This window comes from Sarcophilus harrisii, chromosome 6 (genome assembly GCF_902635505.1).
Source record: "Sarcophilus harrisii chromosome 6, mSarHar1.11, whole genome shotgun sequence".
Classification (NCBI taxonomy): Eukaryota; Metazoa; Chordata; class Mammalia; order Dasyuromorphia; family Dasyuridae; genus Sarcophilus; species Sarcophilus harrisii.
In genome coordinates, this window is record NC_045431.1 from 239,093,185 (window position 1) to 239,115,335 (window position 22,151).

General features: G+C 37.8%; 1 pseudogene; it reads left to right on the forward strand.

Annotated features, from left to right (window-relative positions):
- The first annotated feature begins 2,723 nt into the window (after positions 1-2,723).
- Positions 2,724-3,654, forward strand: LOC105750967 (annotated as a pseudogene).
- Positions 3,655-22,151: the final 18,497 nt, after the last annotated feature.

Here is a 22,151-nt window from a genome sequence, read left to right on the forward strand (position 1 = left end):
CACTTGTGAGTAGGAAGGGAAGAAGGTTTGTACAATAAATTGGTCCAGAAAAAACTCTCAAGGAAATTGGTGCTTCTGACTCTGCCATTCCTGAGGCAACAAGTGGAGGCAAGAAAACAAGAAGTATCTAAGGATTAGGAAGAAATGAAGCAGGAGATGTCAGGCCTGAGCTGGGAATAACCAAACACAAAACTTTGGGGCCATCTCGGGCTCTTCATTCTCATTTCATAAATTTAAACTACCTCCAAGTCTTGTCCTACATAACATCACCAGCTGCTGTACCTCCCATTTACCTCCCATCTCTCCTCTCAAACAGAGACAATCATTGGTCAAACCTTCAGAACTCAAATGTGTTTTTCTACAAGACAAATCTATACATCTCACTCTCTAATTCTGATAAACTCCAATGGTTCCCTCTCATGACCAGAATCTAATATGAAGTTCCCCATTTGGGATTAACAGCCATGCCTAACTGTCAGAACCAGCTTCCCAGATTTATCAATGTCCTCTGCACTCACACTAGCCCAGCTAGAATTACTTTTTGTTGGCTCTCATGTCTAGCTAGACATGTGCTAGCCATTCTCCCACAATGCATTTTTGGTGACTGTGCCCAATGCCTGGAATGCACTCTCTCCCCAACTCCATCGTTCAGAATCCGTCAAGTCAAGTAAACCTTGACTACATGAACCATCCTATAATTCCTATTGCTTTCCACCCCAATATTGTTTCTTTTTTTACCTAGTTTTGTCATATGACCCCATGGAGGAGTAATCCAAAAGCTAGATCTCCTTGTGCACTGTGTGCTTCTATAGTAAGAGAGGTCTGGCCTTCAACTGAAGAGTGAATGTTGACCGTGATATTTCATGCCTACCATGAGGGATTAGCTTGGGGTGATTTAAAACTGGTTAATAGAGACCCTCCAGGAGGTTGGTTAAAGACAGATTGAATGTTATCAGGCCCTTCAAGCTGCAAACTGGTTTGAAAGCCTAACTCACCATGTCCATTGAGTTCCAATTGCAGCCCTAGAGACTACTAAGAGTTTATGGAACATCCAAAATCTATTTATGAACCCTAGGCTAAAAATGTATATAAATAATAATAATATAAATAAATATAATAATGTATGTCATATATTAATATATTATCATATAATATAAATAAAATAAAGTAATATAAATACATGCATGTACCTAAGTATGAATATGTATATTATACTATATGCATAGATATGGACATTCCTATATGTACACATATGTTGTATGTGTGTATTTTGTGAATAAATAAACATACACACAATCCAGGGCTCCTGTCAGTCCAAGTCTCACTCCAATATCCATCTGTAATTTAGGAAAATCAGAGGTTCTTGAATCTCCATGGAAAGTTGAGATAACAGAAGATGCAATTTCACTTTCAGAAAAATTCTACAAGAGCTAGAAAGGGAACTAATCAACCAAGCGGCCCATAGGGAATTCTTCTTTCTTAAATTGTAGCTACCATGACTTATAACTATCCTAGGATAATGGGAAAGATCAGTGGATTGGGGATAATGGCCCACACCAATCTAACAGTAATTTCTCTAATGCCCTTGTGTACAAGGTGGTGTTTAAAGAGAATCGAGGTCTTTATCAGAGAAAGACCATTTAGGAAGCTTTATGTGGACTTCAAAGCTTTGGGGACTTCATCACTTGAGGTCAGTGTTTAAGAAATGCTCACCCTTGGTGCTTGAAAGCAAATAGAAAGTCCTTTTGGCTAGGCCTAGGTGATTGAGAGAAGCGGGAGGCGGATATAAGGGTAAGAAAGAAAGTGTCCTGAACTGTGCTAATATTCCATCCCTTACGCCCAGTGTCTAGTCTGGAGATCCTGAGCACAAGAACCTGTGTTCACAATAGCACCAGGCACAGGAATCACCTGGAGAGGAAAAAGGGAAGATATTAATCTGGGGCCTTTCTTGGGATTTGTTGTCATCAGTGGATCTACTGAAGCTTTCTTTGTAAGTTTAATTTTTTCTTTCTATATTTACATTGATCACTTTAAGAGACACAGCTGCAAAACTGATCAGTCTGAGAAATGGGGAGCCGCAGAAGTTTCTGTCGCTATGGTCTTGCTTTTGTTTTCCTTTAGAGGCAAGGACAAGCCCTAAACTTTCAGACACTTTTTAATTTGGCCCATAGCAGGGGAGGACGGTTTGATTTGAAATGTTTCAGAAATCCCATACAGCCTGAGGATGTGTAAGTCCTTGCTCCCAATCCTCCAGGCCCAGCTCCGGTTAAGGGTGGGTGAATAGTACCTTTAGAGAATGGACTGGAGATACAAAAATAAATTGGAGGACTTTCCATGTGGTTGGTTACCTCCACCACACTGAGCCTGGCCACCATGACAAGGAAAAACAAGGGTGGAAGGCCTCTAGTTAGCTTCCCAAGAGCTTGCAAATGAACTTACAATTATCCAATTATAATGTGAGTAATGAAAAGTCTAAGAGACAGAATTTCTGGATAATTAACAATCAGTTAATTAATGGTGGCTTAAAAAGTTGTAAATATTCAAAGGCTCTTTGAATAGGATCTCAGCGCCTACTTTAGGTCCACACCTTTGCATACTGTGGTGCCACCTACTACCCCCTAGAGAGTGGGAGTGGGGATGGGAGGAAATCTCCCCCAAATCCCTGATGCCCTCCTATACCTTTGTGTTCCCAGAGTGCCTCGGAGGAGCCAGGCTTCCTGGGGATGTCCGACACAACTGAGGAGCTGGACTATGTTCATGACAATACAACTGAGAGAAGTGCAAATGAGTGTTTCCTTCGTAGGAATGAGACCCTTGGAAAATTGTATTTGCATTACGGGATGCGGGTCCCCTCTCTGCTCGTTGCCCTCCTTGGGCTGCTGGGGAACGGCGCTGTCCTGTGGCTCCTGGGCTTCCGCAGCCCGAGGACCCCCTTCTCCGTCTACATCCTCAACCTGGCGGGGGCCGACGCCCTCTTCCTCTGCTGCTCCTTGCTGATTTTCATAGAAAGACTGGTTAGATATATTGATATTCCATTAATATTCAACATAATAATGTGGCTCAGATACATCTCCTACACCGCGGGCCTGAGCCTCCTGGCCGCGATCAGCACCGAGCGCTGTCTCTCCGCGCCCCGAGCACACGTCGGCCTCGGTCTGCGCTGTCCTCTGGGCTCTGCCCAGTCTCCTCAGGATCGCACGTTTTATAGTTTGTGTTTTTATGTGCATCCGCCACTTCTGCCCCAACTTCATCTACATCCAGATCGCGTGGTTCGTCCTGCTCACCTGCGTCCTGTGCGTGTCCAGCCTGACTGCTGCTGAGGGTCCAGTGCAGCTCCCGGCGCCGGCGGCGGCCCCCCAGGCTCTGCCTCCTGGTCCTGCTCACGGTCCTCGTGTTCCTGCTCTGCGGCCTGCCCATGGGGATCCAATATTTACTAAAGCGCTTGTTCAAAATCCCCTGGTCTCACTGGCTCCTTTACCTCCTGGCCTGTGTGAGCAGCAGTGCGAACCCCATCATTTATTTCGCCCTGGGAAGCCAAAGGCGTAAAAAGAGGGAGCCCCTCAGGGTGGTCCTCCAGAGGGCCCTGGGAGAGGAGCGGGAGGTGGAAGGATGAGGGCCACGCCCCACGCCAACAACCTGGAGACATCATTCTAGGCGAAGAACAAGATCCCGGGAGACGAGACGCTCCCTCCCTGTTCTGCTCTCCATTTTCTACTTTAATTCGCCCAGCAAAGTTGAGCATAATCTTCCATTTACAAAACGAACTTCATTTAATGAATTGAAAGGCTTTCAGGCCCTTATGACAAAAAGACCCAAACCAAATGAAAAAAAATGTTGATATAAAAGATTCAGAAGAAATATCAGGAAAACATTAAAGACTCTGAGAACATTCAGTTTAAACATTTAGTTCTTAGCTATGAAATTGTTATCTGTATTTTTAACATTTCCATCCTAGTTTGAAAGAAATTGGGGGGCTTTTATTATTATTTATTTATTATTATTATATAAATAATATTTTTTATTATTATTATGTGTGAATTTTACAAAACAAAATTGAGGAGGAAAAAAGCAAAAAAAGGAGCAATTATCGCATACAAAAGAAGTATGAAAGGAAAAACTGAGACAGAGAAACAGGTGGAAGGGAGGGATCTGGTATTATTGGAACCTTATTCTCACTGGATGTGGGTTAAAGAGGAAAGGAAAAATATCTAAAAGAATATAAAAGTCTTATAAACTAAAAAAAAAAGGATATGGGGGAAAGATTAGGGAGGAATGTTTAGAAAAGCATATATAGATTAAGGGAGGTGGGGGGGAAATAAGGGAGGGACACAGAGAGAGGTGGGTAGATTAAGGAACAGGAAGATAAGGGAAGAGAGAAAGGCAACAAGAAGAGAGTGAAAAGAGTTCAAGAAGGACAATAGTGAGCAAAAATAGGATGGAGAGAAATTATTTATATTCAATTCAATGGTATATAACTTAGAGGAGTGTTGTATGTGAGCTCTCTATATAGAACAAGTCCATTTAGCATGGCTTTGGCTGCTCTGTGAGATAATTAACAACTTTCTTTTTAAAATTAAATTAAAAAATAAAATAAAATAAAAATAAGATAGTTTTCAACATTCATTTTAGCAAAACCTTATGTTCCAAAATGTTCTCTCTTCCCTTCTCTCCCCTCTCTTCAAGACATCAAACAATCTGATAGAGGTTAACATAGGCAATTCTTCTGAACATATTACTATGATTAACAACACTCTTAAGCCATCATCATTGTCTGTATGTTCATTTGTGATTCTATTGGCCCAGACAGGAAAGGAGACACAGAACAAACAACTTTATTTAGAAATCTGGATCCTAAAGAGGAATATATGATACAGTGGGAGAGACCCAAAAAATTGTCAGGGGAGAATGTTTACTGACCAGAGAGGGGCTAGGAAATTGCTCAGGAAGCTATTTTTGCATAAACTGGATTTTGTTTTTCTAGGCAATTGGGGTTAAGTAATTTGCCAGAGGCACATAGCTAGTAAATGTTAAGTGTCTGAGTTCAGATTTGAGCTCAGATCTTCCTGACTCCAAGGCCAGTGTTCAAACTGGGTTTCTGAAGATAGGTTTGGTAAAAGTTGCCACATTTTTTTTAGCAAAGAATAATAATTATAACTTACAAGAAAGTTTGCATAGCTTTGACTTTGCATTGCTTGAATATGGGCCATTTTTAGAGCAAGAACAGTAGGCTCGGTCTCATACTAATGGAGAGCGCTGACACCACACAAAAAAAGGGAATTTTGTAATTATCACAGAAGCCAGGAAGACCCCCTTAAGGAATCTCTATCCATGTTCTGGAGAGGAAAGATAAAAGTCCATCAAGCACATCGAGATCCAGATTCACCAAGCCTCTAAATAAAGATGGGGAAATAGTTCTCATAGTCAGCATTTCTTGGGACAGCACAGATGTCCTTTGGTCCTTTGGTCCTATGGCAACGGTCATTGTCTAAAGTTTTGGGGGATCGTGGACACCCTGAATTGTAAAAGATTTTTGAGGTCACTGCTTCAACAGTTTCATTCTGCAAATGAGGAACCAATCCCCAGCTTTCAAAGTCTGCCCAAGGCCAGTGTGTAGCCGAGAAGGTCCACTGACTCCAAGGCTCCTGCTTCTCCCCTGTGTCACACTGCTTCTCTAATTAACACACATTCCCCACGTGAGGACATCCAGATTACTGTGTTTAGCAGCATGGAACTATGGACTGTAATGAGCAGATTGCTTCTTTTCTTTCCTCCAACTTGTTCCTAGAGGAAAAAAAAATCATTTCTACCTTACAGTGAAGAGAGGTGACCTAAATTTAATGACCTAGAGAAATTGCTTTGCCCTCTGTGTCTAGAGCTGCCCGTGAAAGCCTCTGGTCCTTGTCAACATTTGGAGAACAATGGGATCTCTATGACTACCCAAAACTCATAATAGCCACGAGCACAGTAACTTCTCCCACTACAGCAGATGCTCAGTCAGGTGTCTCCCTCGCTCCTTCATCTGAGCAAAGGTTCTCTTTCCCTCAGTGGTTTACCCTCACTGAAATTTTCTGCTAGACATGAGTGTTGGAATTTTTACAAAGTGTTAAGCCATTGGAGTTGATTTAATCTTAGAAAGAGTTATTTTGGGCCAGAACTTGAACTAGGTACTAAGTACAATTGATGGAAACAATGCTTGTGTTCACACCTTTAGAGAGCTCATAAGTATCTAAGTACTCAATGGAGTTCACATGTTTGGGGAGATTTCAGCGAGCATGTTGGGAGATATCCCACAATCCCACTCTTGGAGAAGTAGCATAAATAGAGCACTCTGGGAGATACAGAGGCCTACTCGCCTCAGTTGGAGATTGAGAAGTCACGAGTCGGAGTTGAGCTGGAGGCTGAAGAAAGCAGAGGCAGAAGCCAAGGACAAAGCTGCAAGAGCTCAAGCAGAGAGATAGGTCTCTGAACTAACCAGGCTAATTTGGAAGGAGAAATAAACGTTTGCATTTTTACCAGCTGGCTGCGATTTTGGAGTAATTATTTATTTCAACTGAGACTAAGGCTGCCTCCAAGAAAACCACCACACATGAGGAGACCCTTCTGAAGTCATTTAGCATCTCTGTATAATTGTCATCCAGCTGCCAGTATCTAGGAATCCCTTATATGTTTGGTTCCCCTATTTCTACTGCATGTGAAATTAAGTTGAGTGTGTATGTGGCTTCTGGACTATTAAAATAGGATATTTGGACTTCTTCAAATATTCTCTCAAGTCTCAACACAGAGACTAAACAAAAGAAACAGAATGGAATAGAAGACCAACCATGTATAATGAATACTTTCAGAGAGGTCCTAAATTTGAGTGAAAGAAGAGTCTTAAAAATTGGCCCTGGATGTCACTGTATAATTTTTTACTAATATTTTCAAAGGCAGAATAGAAATCTTTTTTCCCTCCATCTTTTCTTTTAAAAACCATACTGAAAGGCCACCACAAGGAAAGAGTATCATTACCCTCTGCCCACCTAACACAGAAAAGGGCACCTCACCTCCTCCCATCATCTCCAGGACACCGGTCTAATGCAGACAATATTATTTATCCAAACAACTATGGTTGCTCCCTTCTAATTTGCTTCTAATTAGCAGGTCTTTAGAAGACATAGAACTTTTAATATTGAAAAGAAATTAGCCCGAACAACAAGAAAATATGTTCTGCTCATCTCCCCAAACATCTGGAATTGAATTCTGCATATAGAGTTTGGGAAGTCAAGTGTAGGATCATTGATGAATCACACGGAGGTGTGTGCTGTCACTGGGCAAGTGACTTTGCTTCTTTGTTCACTTTTAAACATAATAAACAATAAAATCTAATTAGCCACCCTTCTCCTCCCAATGTTGCCTATAATTTTTTTTTTTTTTGCAGATTCTACAAACACAACACATTGCTATGAAACTTACAGTGTGGGGTATTGAGGTTAATGTCCAAAGGGTAGAGATCCTTTGGGGAAAGCTGTAGATTTGTTTGGATCCTTAGCCTTTTATGAGATAATTAATGAAACTTCTTAGCCAATATTCTCGTTGTAATGGGGCTTCTTCCCTGCCCCGTGGAGAATAGCAGGACATCAGTTTTATCTCATTTCACTTTCTATCCAAGCATCTTCGCCAAAAACGTAGTTTCCTTCTTAATTATAAAGAAATTCCCTCTGTTGACCTCACTGGGAGTTAGGAATGCCTGGGTTCAAATCAAATCTTCCAGCTAGGGACACTTGGCAAATCCACCTTAGCTTCAAGTGGAGATGATAACTTCTCTCTCACACAGTTGCTGTGAGGATTAAAGGAGACCACTGACAGTCACCCAGGCTCCAAATGACTTCGGTGTCACCTTCTCTTCACCTACACCCCATCCCATCTCCATTATGTTGTCAAGTGATTATTCCCTTCACTGTATAATCCCATTCTCCCTCTTCATGTAGCTGCCACATAGTACAAATCACTGTACAGATATTCACTGAATCTTCATAATAACCTTGAATGTGATGATCATTTGCATTTTAGATGAGCCAATAAACAAAAGTTAAGTGCAGGAGCACACCCACCTAAGCCTCAGGAAATTATGTCTTCCTGACCCTAAACACAATGTTCTCTTCATTCTACCACTTATCTACCAATGACTATAATTATTTGGAATGGTGCAAGAAATGCTATATCATCATGTGAGAAAAAGAAATGGAGCAAATGAACAAAGTGGAAACAAAATATTTGCATTTACAGATGATATTATGGTTTTCTTAGAGAATGATTAGATTTAACTAAAAATGAATTGAAAATGAATTAAACACAAAAACTTTGCAGGATATAAAATAAATCCATATAAATCATGACCATTTCTATAAGTTGTTCTTTTTTCTTAAAATGGCAGAGAGCAACATAAAGAGAATTTCCAATTTCCTATTAGAATTTCCTATAGAATTATTCCATACTTGGGTTTGTGCCTTCCAAGATATGAACAGGAACTATATCAATATGACTTCTGTATATTCTTTATATGAATGAAGGCAGATGTAACTGAGAAATATTAACTGCTAATGTGTTAGATTGAACCAATAGGATCAATACAATGATACTTGCTAAGGTAATTTACTTATTGGGTGCCATCCCAATCAACCTAGCAAAGGATTACGTCATAGTGCTATTAAAATATGTTGGGGGCATTTAGATGGCCAGAGTATGGCCAGAGTACTGAATAATGTTTCCATGTTAAATAGAGCACTATGTTTGGAGTCATGTAGACCTGAGTTCAAATACAGCCTCAAACCCTTACAAGCTGTGTGATTTTGGACAAGTCACTTGATTTCTATTTATCACTAGAAAAGGAGATAGCAAACTATTCCAGTATCTTTGCCAAGAAAATCCCATGAACAAAAGTCCACGGGGTCATGAAGAGTCAAACATGATAAAAATGACTGAACAACAACAACAATAATAACAACAACAATAAAGAATTAATTAAATTTATCAGGAGGTACAAAATTTCCAGAATGAGGAGGAGGAGAGTGACCAAAAACTTTCCAGGATGAAATGTAGCTATGTTAGCCCTCAAGCTATATTATAAATTATATCATCCAAATAATTTGGTATCAGCCAATACATTGAGTGGATCAGATTAGTTGATAAGCTTGATAAACTGATCAAACAAGAGATTAGAAGCACAATTTGAAAATGGAATTGAGTATAGTAGCCTACTGTTTACTAATCCAGAAAGATCTCAGGTGTGAAGTTAATTACACAGTTTTCAGCAAACGCTCCTGCTCAACTTGGCAAGAAGTGTGGCAGAAACCAGTCCTTTAGGGTGTAACACCAAGCAAGCACCAAATGGATACAGAGATAAAGGGAAAAGTTGTCATCAAATGGCATATTGTAGGAAAAGCTATTAAACTGTGCATATCTTTCAACTGTATGATACTGATATTAAGTCTCTATATAAGCCTTTGATTACTTGATCAAAGAAAGAGGGAAAGGATTTGTAGGTACAAAAAGTATTTATGGTGATTTTTTTTGTTGTGGAAAAGAATTGGAATCTAAAGTGGGCCCCTCAGATGGGGAATGGCTAAAGAAATAGTTGTTTTAGTCAGGTGGCACAATAGGTAGAATACAGGGGTCTTCATCTTGCTGGGTTCAAATCTGGCCTCAGACATTTATTTGCTGTGATTCTGGACAAATTACTTAACCCTGAACGCCTCAGTTTCCTCATCTGTAAAATAAACTAAAGAAGGAAATGGCAAACTACTCCAGTATTTTTGCCAAGACAACCCCAAGTTGGGTCATGAAAAGTTGGACACACTTTAAACAACTGAACAACAGCAAGAGTGCTAAACCTACCCCATTCCTATTTTATAGGGCAGTTACATGACAGAGTGGTTAGAGTATCAGACCTAGAATCAGGAAGACCTGAGTTCAAATCCAGACTCAGACACTTCTCACATGTGTGACCCTTGGAAAGTCATTTCACCCTATTTGCCTAAGTTTTCTCATCTGTAAAATGAGCTGCAGAAGGAAATAGAAAGACAGTATCTTTGTCTCTAAATGGGGTCATGAAGAGCCGGACATGACTTCAGTCTTCAAATGACTGAACACAAAATCATATTATACAAACATAATGAAATTATCTTGGATTGAAAGAATTAACAGAAAACCTATTGAAAGGAAGTAGTAAAGATTTCCATGAGCTGATGGAGAGTCCAGTGGGAAAAACCACAAGAACAATTTCTAAAGCATCTTCAAAATTGTAAAGAGAAAGCACTTAAAAGATTTTAAGTTCCAGTTTTTTTTCCTCCCTCTCTCATCTTATGTCTTCCAAGCTGACAAGCAATCTGATATAGATCATACATATGCAATCATGTTAATATATTTCCTTTTTTTTATTATTATAGTAACTTTTTATTGACAGAATCCATGCCTGGGTAAATTTTTTTTACAACATTATCCCTTGCACTCACTTCTCTTCCGATTTTTCCCTCCCACCCTCCACCCCCTCCCCTAGATGGCAAGCAGTCCTATATATGTTGAATATGTCCTAGTATATCCTAGATACAATGTATGTGTGCAGATCCAAACAGTTTTCTTGTTGCACAGGGAGAATTGGATTCAGAAGGTAGAAGTAACCCGGGAAGAAAAACAAAAATGCAAACAGTTTACATTCATTTCCCAGTGTTTTTTTTTTCCTTTGGGTGTAGCTGCTTCCGTCCATCATTGATCAATTGAAACTGAATTAGGTCTCTTTGTCAAAGAAATCTGCTTCCATCAAATTACATCTTCATACAGTATCGTTGTTGACGTATATAATGATCTCTTGGTTCTGCTCATTTCACTTAGCATCAGTTCATGTAATTCTCTCCAAGCTTCTCTGTATTCATCTTGCTGGTCATTTCTTACAGAATGTTAATATATTTCCACATTAATCCTGTTGTGAAAGAAGAAAGAGAATAAAAGAAAAAACAGAAGAAAACAAAAAAGTGAAAGTTGTAAACTGTAACAGAAAATGATTGCTATTTGAACATACTCTTAAGCTCTCAAGATGCAGGAATGGGCAACAGAGGCGTGGACTAGAGCCTATTATTGCTCATTCAATGAAATTGTGATTGTGATTGATTCACCCAGAGTAGGAAAAATTATGGGTGACAGGGAAACCATCGCTAAGTATTAGAAGACATGAAATTTTGTATATTTGGTCCTTCTAAAATTCCATATAGTCAGAACTTAGTCTAGCCTTCCTGCTCCCCAGCTCCCTTGACATATGTTATAATGAATGATGACAAGATGTTAATGTGTTTTAGTGTATATGAGGCATTTAGACCCAGGGTTCCCTAGAAGAGCCAGCAGCTAAGAGCCCTTCCTGAGTTAGTGGAGCTATGTAGAAGGTATCCCTTAGGGGCTAATGAGAAAGCAATCCAGGTGCAAAGGTAAGGGCAAAGGATAAGCAGGACTTCCTGGATCCTAAAAGTGAATAGATGGACTTAGGAAAATCCCAATGCCAGTCAGGGAAGCAGGAGAAGAGGTTTGAATCCTTCCATCTTGGAGAGAGGTACTTTGGACAAGGAAACCTGGTAGAGAGAGGCTTTGGAGATAAAGAAGTTTTTGAGAATTAGGCAAATGATTTTATTTTGGGTTTTTGTGTGTGTGTGGTATAGTGGACGGGTACTGAATCTAGAGTCAGGAAGTCTCATCTTTGGGAGTTCAATTCTAGATTGAAAACTATTAGCTGTGTGACCCCAAGTAAGGGATTTAACTCTGTTTTCCACAGTTTCTTCATCTGTAAAATGAGCTGCAGAAGGAAATAGAAATCCAGTATCTTTGTCTCTAAATGGGGTCATGAAGAGTTGGACATGACTAAAATGATCTGGAAAAAGAAATGGCATAATATTCAAATAGTAGCTATAACACATGTTTACTGAGTTGACTATGCATAGGAGACTGAGGTGTAGGTGGAATAGGAGCTGTTTAATTCCCCATGGAAGATACAGTCTTTCCTGGAATCTGCATTATTGATGTTGGGACCTAGACACTACTGAAGAGTATTTACCTTCATGGAAGATTCTGAAGAGATTTTGGATGGGACTAGGCTTTAGAGAATTCCTAAAGAATCATTGCATTTTACAGTTGAGTAAACTGAGGCCCAAAGATGTTGGGATTTGCCCAGTGTCATACAGAAGGTTAGTGATTTTTTGTTGGAATAATCAAACAAACAAAAAACTGTATCCTTGTAGCTCTTTAACAAACCAATATAAATACCAGTTGTTCGTTTTTCCTAACATTAGACAACCAAAATATGAGCGATGACTTCTTGAGCTTTGTCATTGACATCCAGGAAGGTGGAGAGGATAGTGAAAGGCATTGATTGGGTGTTGGTATATCAGAATTATCTGAAGAAACAATGTGGTCACATTTTAAAGTCATCCTCCAGGTCCAGGTGTGACACTATCTGTTGGGCCATCCAGCTGTCTTTATTGTTCTGATGCAAACCCAGATCAGGAACTTGTTGGACTTAGACCAGGAGGCCAGTTATTTGACTTTACTCGGATCAGACCACTTTGGGAGCACTGATACTTTGTATTTCTCTAATCTGAGCTGTTCCTGGCTAGTACCACACTCAGTAACCCCAGAAAGCAGCAACTAGACTAGCGCAGAACTTCATAGTACAACACTAATATAAAGTCCAAAATCAGGAAATAACCTGGAAGACGGATCAAACAAAAACCGAATCCTACTAGAAATTGCCACTCTGTTGTCAGGACCTCTCAAAGCCCAGATACAAAAAGGAATGATCCCAAAGCATCTCCATACAATGTCTCAGGAAAAATAAAACAAATTCAGCTAGAATTCCTGGAAGATATCAATCAAAAGTTTTTCAACAGCTAAAATATTTTCATAACAGAAAGAAAAGCCTAAGAGAGAAAAAAATGAAGATATGAACTATAGAAGAATAAATGGAAAGAGAATTATCACAAAAGGTACAGAATTTTGCTCAAACAACCACCTTCCTGAAAATTTTAATAGATCAAATAAATATTAATGATTCCTTGAGATAAGAAATATTAATAAAAGGAAAATTATGCAAAATAATGAAAGAAAATATAACGTATATCACAGCAAAAACAGGTGACCTACAAAACATGTTGTAGAGAAAATAATTTTAAATCATGAGACTATTCGAATGCCCTGACCAAAAACAAAGAACAAAAAACAAGACACAATATCTCCAGAAACCTAAATAAATATATAAAACCACAGTACAGCATAGATAATGTTAAATTTTTGTTTTTCTAAGTCAGTATGTGACTCTCAAGCATCAGATTCTACCTGAGTTTGACAGCACTGGGAAGACTCAATGGGACCCTGGGGAGTGTGGAGGCCATTGATGAGAGAAGGGAAGCTTTCATGAGCATTTGTGAATCTCAATTCAAGTCTTTTCTATTTTTTTATAGTTTTTGTTTTGATTTTTGTTTTGATCATGTTAAGTAAAGCCTGTAATCTCTGCTTTCCTAGACTGTATCTTCCCATGGGGATTAAGACATCTTTGTTTTTTTTCTTTTTCGGGGGGTGGGGTTAATATCAAAGATGACCTACGTCAGTGGTCTACCCTGACTGGGGAACTCAATCAAAAAAATTGTAGTAAATCATCAAGATCAAGTTGAATCCTTCTAGAGCCAGAAGAGTTTTCCATTCTGAAAAGTGGATTATACCTCTCTGGACTTCTAAGTGGTAAATAAGGGCTTGATTCAAGGGAGCCAGAGAAGACTTCATTAGTCCTTAATGAATATTTAGAGTTGAAAATTTTTCTTCCTGTTTTCCTAAGTCATCTGTAGGGTAATTACTTCCAGGAAATATAATGGACAAAATCTCTGTTGGACAAAGCATTTGTTTTGGAGGGTGTTTTAATTTTATTTTTAATTTATGGAATAAAAAAAGAATTTTGATAACAAAGTACAATAAAAAGATCATACTTGAAGCTACAAGTCTACTTTGTACAAATTGTTATTCTTTACAAATATACAACAAAATTATCTTGTTATTCTTTTTTCTTTCCCTCCTCCACCCAAGAAATGGCTACAATTTGTGTCTAATTATATATATATGTATAAATAATTACTTTATACATTATTAATCAAGTCTTTCTCTGGATTCAGATAGTGTCTTTCTTCATATGTACTTCATAGTTAATTTGGGAATTTATAATAGATAAAGAATTTTACATTTTCTTCCTTTTTTCATTCTTTTCAGTTTGTTTGACTGATTCGTGATATCTCTTGCATACCTCTCATTTCTTTTCCCCATTTCTCTTCTACATCCCTTATTTGATTTTTAAAGTCCTTTAGCAGAGCGTCCAAGAAGCTTCTTTGGGTTTGAGACCAATTCATCTCATCTTTAAGGTTTCACAGGTGGGCATTTGGTCCTCTTCTGAGTTGGTGCTCACAGTGCATCCAAAAACTATTCATGGACCCTACGTTAAGAATCCCTGGCATAAATAAAAATTAATTTATACATGTGAGTAGGAATGATTATGTAATTACATTGTAAGCATATATATATGTATTTCTATATGTTGATATATGCATATGTATATTGCATTATATATTTTTGTGAACAAGGAAATACAGATTTGTGTGTCAACAATTTTTTGCTTAATAGAACCTTAAAATACAGAGTGCCTTCCCTGGATCTAAGTCTCACTCTAACATCCATCACTAGCCTAGTGAAATCTGAGGCTCTCAGATCTCCTTGGAAAGCTGAACAGGAGAATACCTAACTTCACTTTCAAAAAAGCTCTGTGAGAGCCAGAAAGCAAGCTAATGCACTAAATAGCCCACAGGGGATAGATATTTCTTCCTTAAATTGCAGGAAGCATTACTGGTAAATCTTCAAGGATTATGGAGAATGACCAATGGATGGGGCTAATGGGCCGCCCCAATCTAAAAAGTAAAAGAATCAAAGTCTTTAGCACAGCAACTAAATGTTTACAAAGTTTTATCTGGACTTGAAGGCTTTGGAGAGCTCTTCACTTGTATGGGAAATCCCCACCTTAGCACCTAAAAGCAAATGGAACATATTTTTAGCTAGACCGATGTATGTAATTGGGAGAAGAGGGAGGGATATATAAAGGTAAGAGAAGAACTGCCCTGAATCCTACTCTTATTCCACCCCTCAGGCCTCAGTGTCTGGCCAGAGGTTCCTGAGAAGATCAAGTACAGGTATCAATAGCAGGACCACCCACAGGAGTCACCCAGAACTTGGAGAGGAAAAAGAAAAGATCTTAATCTGGGACCTTTCCTTGTAATTCTTTGTCATCCTTGAATCTACTGAAGATTTCTCTGTGAATTTAATTCTTTCTTTATGATTTTACATTGATCCCTCATCAAGGTGCACAAATGGAAAACTGGTCAGCCTTGGGAAATGGGGAGTGGTAGAGATTTCTGCTACTCTGTTCTGATGTTTTTTCCACTTGGAGGTAAGGAGCAGCCCCTAACCTTCAGAGACTTTGTAATATAGCCCCCAGCAGGGAGGGAGTTTGGAGTACTTCAAAAACCCCTACAATCTAAGGGCGTGAAAGTTCTTATTATCACTCCTCCAGACCAAGGCTCTGACTCAGGGTGAATGGAACCCATATCTCCTTGGTTTTCTCCTATTCTCAGTCTGGATTAACAAACCCATACAGACATTTGTCCCTAAAGCACATCATTTGGCAATAAAGAGAAACCGAAGCCATAGCAATCAACAATCTAGACATCTGCTGTTGGTCGTGTTCTGTGACTGTCAATTACCTGCTTTGGCTGAGGTGAGCACCCGGTTCTGCATCTTCCTGTTCTCTGTCTACTCTCAGTAGCATATCAGCTACACAGTTTCATTGTCTCTGTATTCCCAGGATGAAACCCAGTGGTAAAAATTAATGTGGATTCAATACCTCAAAACAGTAATTGTTTTGTTTATGCTTATTGTTTAATATTTTAATTTAATATTGTTAAATGTTTATTGTAATTTGGCACAAAAAATTATGAAGAAATTGTATTTTCTTCCCTCCTGTCCACAGATGTGGAACATCATGTAGTATACTGTTGGGCTTTTTATATTATGGTTAGTTGTGCTAAAATATCTTTTCTTTCTTTCTTTTATTTTTTGATTAAAAAACTATTTTTTTCCTTTTTGATCTGATTTTTCTAGTGCAGCATGATATTTGGGGATATACATATAGAAAAATTGCACATGTTTAACATATAGTGGATCCTTGGCCGACTGTGGTGGGGGGGAAGGGAGAGAAAAAATTAGAACACAGGGTTTTGTAGGGGTGAATGTTGAAAATTATCCATGTATATATTTTGAAAATAAAAACCTATAATTAAAAAATATTAAAAATGAATTGACTATTTGGGGAACAATACAAAGAACAATAAACATATATAAAAGAAAAAAAATGTCAAAATATAAATAGATGGATGGATGAATTTGTGAATACTTATAAAAGAACAAATAAATGCTTGCTTACATACATTATATGATTAGACAAAAATGCTCGTTGTTTTGAATTAAATGGTTCAGCCCACTGTTAGCCCTGTCACAAAGGTTGTAGAAGGCAACACATTCCCACATCAGCAACCCAGAGATGTCATTCTAAAACTAAGAACAAGATGCTCAGTTGTGGGAGGTGTCCATAAGAGCCCCTCGCCCAGACCCAGTGCAGCTCCCTTAGAGTGATGCCAGGATTCTCTTGTTCCTATTGTTAGTGCCTTTGGTTTGAACTCTAAGAGATAAATATTTATTAGATGCCTACTATATGACAGGCAGTTGGACAGTGCAGAAGATAGAGGATAGAATTGCAGCTCATCTATGTCCCTCCCCCTTTCTGGCCAGGGCTCCTTTCCCTTCCCCCTTCATTCCCATCATGGCAATTGAGCACATACTTCTCTCCCGCCAAAGGTTGAGGCTGGAGTTCAACATTCTCATGTGTTTCCAGCCTATTTTTCCAGGATTCATTCTCTCTGAGTAATTGTGCTTCTATGTTCCTGTGACTCTCTATTCCAATCTCTCTTTCATCTTCATGGCCCAATTCTGGATGAAGCCAGGTAGTGGAAGGGTTTTATATGATGGGGTGCACTTTAATGAGACCAAAGCAAGGCAAGGACATATCTCACACACACCACACACATGTCACACAACATGCCGAGATATATGCCACACTGTGTGCGTGTATACACACACACACACACACACACACACACACACACGCACATTGAACAACAATCTACTACGCAATATCATGACCATAAGAAATCAGTCAGCCTCCTTTTGATTCCTCTTACTCTTTCCTCAGTGGTTTCAGGTCCTATATTTTACCTCTTACACTCACAGAATGGTGGAAATAAATGATTCTTTTAAAAAATTATTTATATAATCAAACATATTACTGGTTTTCCTTTTGTTAGACCATCCCTGGTATCCTGCATCCCTGGTATAAGTTTCACTTAGTCATAATGAATAATTCTTGTACTATATTGTTGTATTCTTTTAACTAGCATTTTATTTAGGATTTTTGCATCCATATTCATTAATGAATTGGTCTATAATTTTCTTCCTCTGTTTTTATTCTTGATGGTTTAGGTCTGAATATCATATTTGATTCATGAAAGGTGTTTGGTAAGATTTCTTCTTTGCCTATTATTCCAAAAAATTATTTAATATTGAAATTAGTTGATTTTTCCATCTTTAAAAATTTGTTTTTAAATCCATCTAGTCTTGTTTTTTTTTCCTTTAGGAAGCTCATTTATGTCTGTTCAATTTTGTTTCTAAAATAGGTCTATTTAAATATTCTATTTCCTCTTCTGCCAATCTAAGAAAAATTTATGTTTTTGTAAATATTTCTCCATTTCAATTAAACTGTTAAATATATTGGTGCATAACTAGATGAAATAACTCCTCATAATTCATTTAATTGCATCTTAATTAGTGATAGATTCACACTTTTCCATTTTAACATGAGTGATTTGGTTTTATGCTCTCTTTTTTTTAAAATCAAAATATAAAATGCTGAGGGGGAAAAAAAGTGTTTTTCTGTTTCCATTTAATTCTTTTTAGATAATTATCATATTTAGCTTATCTAAAAATCTTTTCATTTCCTTGACTTATTTCTTATTTCTTTTTGGTTAGATTTATCCAATTCCTAGAAGGGAAGATTAAAGTCCCCCGCTATTATAGTACTATTACCTATATCTGTACAATAGTACTATATCTATATCACTATTATAGTACTCCTATATATATCTATATAGTAATACTATCTATATCTATATATTTTTTAAAAATTTAGATACAATTCTATTTTGTGCATATGAATTTCAATCTTGATATTGCTTCATTGTTCATAGTTTATTTTATCAAAATATAGTTACCCTTATTATGTCTGTTATGTAAGTTACTTTTATCCTTAACTGATTGAAATCATGATAGCTACCCCTGCCTTTTTTCATCAAGTGAAGCATTCTACGCCAACTCTCCATTTTAAGTCTGTGTGTATCTCCCAGTTTTAAGTGTGTTTCTTATAAGCGATATATAATTAGATTCTGATTTTAAATTCATTCTGCTATCTATTTTCCATTTTAACTTAACTAGTATAGTTGAGTATCATCCTTAATCTTTAAAAATGCACATTTAATAAACTGAAAGACCTTTCAGAATTTGTGACCTAAAGACTAGAATTAAATGGAAAATTCTATATAGAAGATCCAGAAGAAAAATAAGGAAAACATTAAAAATTAATTATAAGGGTCTCATTAAGTTCAAACATTTTGCTTGTTGTCTTAAAAAAGTTATTAGTATTCTTAAAACTGTCATTGATGCTAAAATATCATGACTAAGGTGATTTTTTTTAAAAAAAGATTAAGACAATTAAATATTAGGGAAATTTTTTTAAAATGTGGAGGAAAAAGTAAAAAAGAAAAGAAAGAATCTTATACAAAGAGGATATGAAAGGAAGAACTGAGAGATAAAGCCAAAAGGGTGGGATGTGCTGACCTCTCCCCCAAAGCCTTCTAAATTATTTTAAATAATAACTTTAAACAAACGTTAGAGCATCAGAACATGCAGAAATATGGGGTAAAATTTTTTTTTTCCAGGCAAGAACAACTTAGAAAGTCAGCAGGAAAAGTATGTGACACCAGAATGGGAGTCCAGCACACAGTCTCTGAAGAGGCATCACCAGTGCAGCCCCAGCCTCAGCTCCAGCCAGGGTGCCCGCAAATCAGGAATGGGCCTTGGGGCCTATGAATCAGCACCGGTACTGGTGGTTGCTAGACTTCTCAATTCAGACACCAAAGATGACTTGGAAGGTCAGCAGAAAAGCTTTGTCAGTAGGGTGAGAGGGACTTGGGAAACAAGCAAACCACAAGTGGAGTATGTACAGTGGTGGTGATGGCAGCTTCGAAAGGTCTCAGCTCACAGGAGGTTTCTTTACTAGCACTGAGGAAGGACTCTGTTGCTTTAGCACACTATGACTTACAGCCACAGTGGAATGAGGACACTTCTCACAGTTCCAAGGCAGAAGAGTACTTGTGGTCAGGTCCCTGGAAGGATCTCTGAAAATAGCCACACAACTCCCCTAAACCTTGAAACACTATGCCTTCCACCCTATTTTAACAAAATGTTAAAAACTGAGTGATAGGCTGAGGGAAATGAGAAGACAACAGAAAAAGATTCTGACTATAGAAAAGCCTTTCTATGGTGACAAAGAAGATCAAAACACATTCAGAAGAAGATAACAAAGTCAAAGCTCCTACATCCAAAGCCTCCAAGAAAAATAAGAATGGTTCTCAGGCCATGGAAAATCCCAATAAGGATTTTGAAAATCAAGTAAGAGAGATAGAGGAAAAATTAGGAAGAGAATTGAGAGCAGTGTAAAAAGAAATGGAAAAAACCAATAAGGAGAAGAATGGCTTAAAAAAACAAAATTATCCAAATGGGAAAAGAAGTAGAAAATCTCACTGAAAAAAAATAATTCCTTGAAAATAAGAATTGAGCAAATGGAAGCTAATGACTGTTGGTGTTCTTTTTCCAAAACACAGCCAGGTGATAAAAGTTCAGATCTTTTATTGTGTCCTTCAATATAGCCCGGTTAGCTCAGGCCTATCTCTCTGCTTGGTTCCAAGAGCTCTTGCAGGTTTGTCCTTGGCTTCTGCCTCTGCTTTCTTCAGCTTCCAGCCAGCACCAAGTTGGAAGATGCAGTGAATCTCTTGCCTCGAAGATAGGGCTTGTGGGCTTCCTCCCAGAGTGCTCCTCTCTGACCCCAGTCAAAATCTCGAGTGGCTCACTGGAGCTGTATTTATGCTACTTCTCTGAGAGTGGGATTGTGGGATATCTCCCAGCATGCTCTCTGGCCCTAAGGGAGGTGTGAATTCAGATATCTCTTTCTAAACCCTGAAATCTCCCAAATGTGTGAACTCCATTGAGTACTTTAGATACTTATGAGCTCTCTAAAGGTGTGAACACAAGCATCGTTTCTATCAGTTGTACTTAGTACCTTGTTTCAAGTTCTGACCCAAAATATCTCCTTCTAAGATCAAATCAATCACATTGAGCCATGCTAAATTAGGTAATTATTATTTCTATCAACTCTAGTGGCTTAACACTTTGTAAAGATTCCAACAAATGACTTTATGAGAAATCAAGAAACAATAAAAACAAAACCAAAAGAATGAAAAAATAGAAAGCAACAGGAAATATCTCACCAGAAAAACAACTGACCTGGAAAATATATTCAGGAGAAATAATTTTAAAATTATGATTTTTAAAAACTGCCTAGATATCATTTTCCAAGAAATTATCAAAGAAAACTGCCTTAGTATCCCAGAACCAGGGGTAAAATAGAAATTGAAAGAATTCACTGATTACCTCCTGAAAGAGATCCCAAGGTGAAAACTTGCAAGCACATTATAGTTAGATTCTGAAACTTTCCAGTCAAGAAGAAAATATTGCAAGCATACAAAAAGAAACAATTCAAGTATAATACAACCACAGTTAGGATACTTAACATTTAGCAGCTTCCTTATGCAGCAAAATAACTATGATAATGTATACATATATTATATTTAACATTTACTTTAACATATTTAACATGTATTGGCCTACCTGCCATCTGGGGGGGGGAGGGGGAAGGAGGGGAAAAATTGGAACAAAAGGTTTTACAATTGTCAATTTGTCAGTGCTGAAAAATTACCTCTGCTTAAATCTTGTAAATAAAAAGCTATAATAAAAAATGTAATAAATTAAAAAAAAACATTTAGCAGCTTCTATATTATAGATTTTAGAGTTTGGAATGTGATTTTCTGGGGAGCAAAAGAGCTAGGTTTACAACCAAGAATCAGCTACCCAGAAAACTGAGTAGAATACTTCAGGTGAAAAGGTGGGCATTCAGTGAAATAGAAGACTTTCAAGCATTCATGATGAAAAGACCAGAACTGAATAGAAATTTTGACTTTGAAATACAGGATTCAGGAGAGGTATAAAGAGGGAATCAGGAAAGATATACTATAAGGGACTTAATAAGGTATATCTGTTTACAGATATGGATTCCTACATGGAAGGATGATCTTTGTAACTCATAAGAACTTTCTCATTATTAGAAGAAGTTGAATATGAAGAAATAATATCTAAAAAACTAAGGAGTGAAAGAGTAATGTCCTTGGAGAATAGGAAAGGGATAAGAGGAATGGTGTAAATTATCTTCCATAAAAGAAGCAAGCAAAAGCTTTTACAGTAAAAGGGAAGAAGGAGAGGGAAGGAGGAATGAGTGAACCTTATACTTATTAGAACTGGCTTAAAGAGGAAATAACATGCACACTCAATATGGGTTTAGAAATTTATTTTTACCATTCAGGAAAATAGGGGAAAAGAAGATAAGAGAAAGATGGAGTGGTAGAAGAGAGAGCATATTAGGGGAGGGAGTGGCCAGTAGGAAAACACTTTTGAGGAGGGACAAGATAAAAGAAAAGACAGACTAGAACAAATGGGGGGATACAGTTAGGAATAGTAGTTGGAAAAAGAATTTGGAAACAAGTTTCCCTGATGGAGGCCTCATCTCTCAAATGTATAGGGAACTGAGTCAAATTTATTTTAAAAAT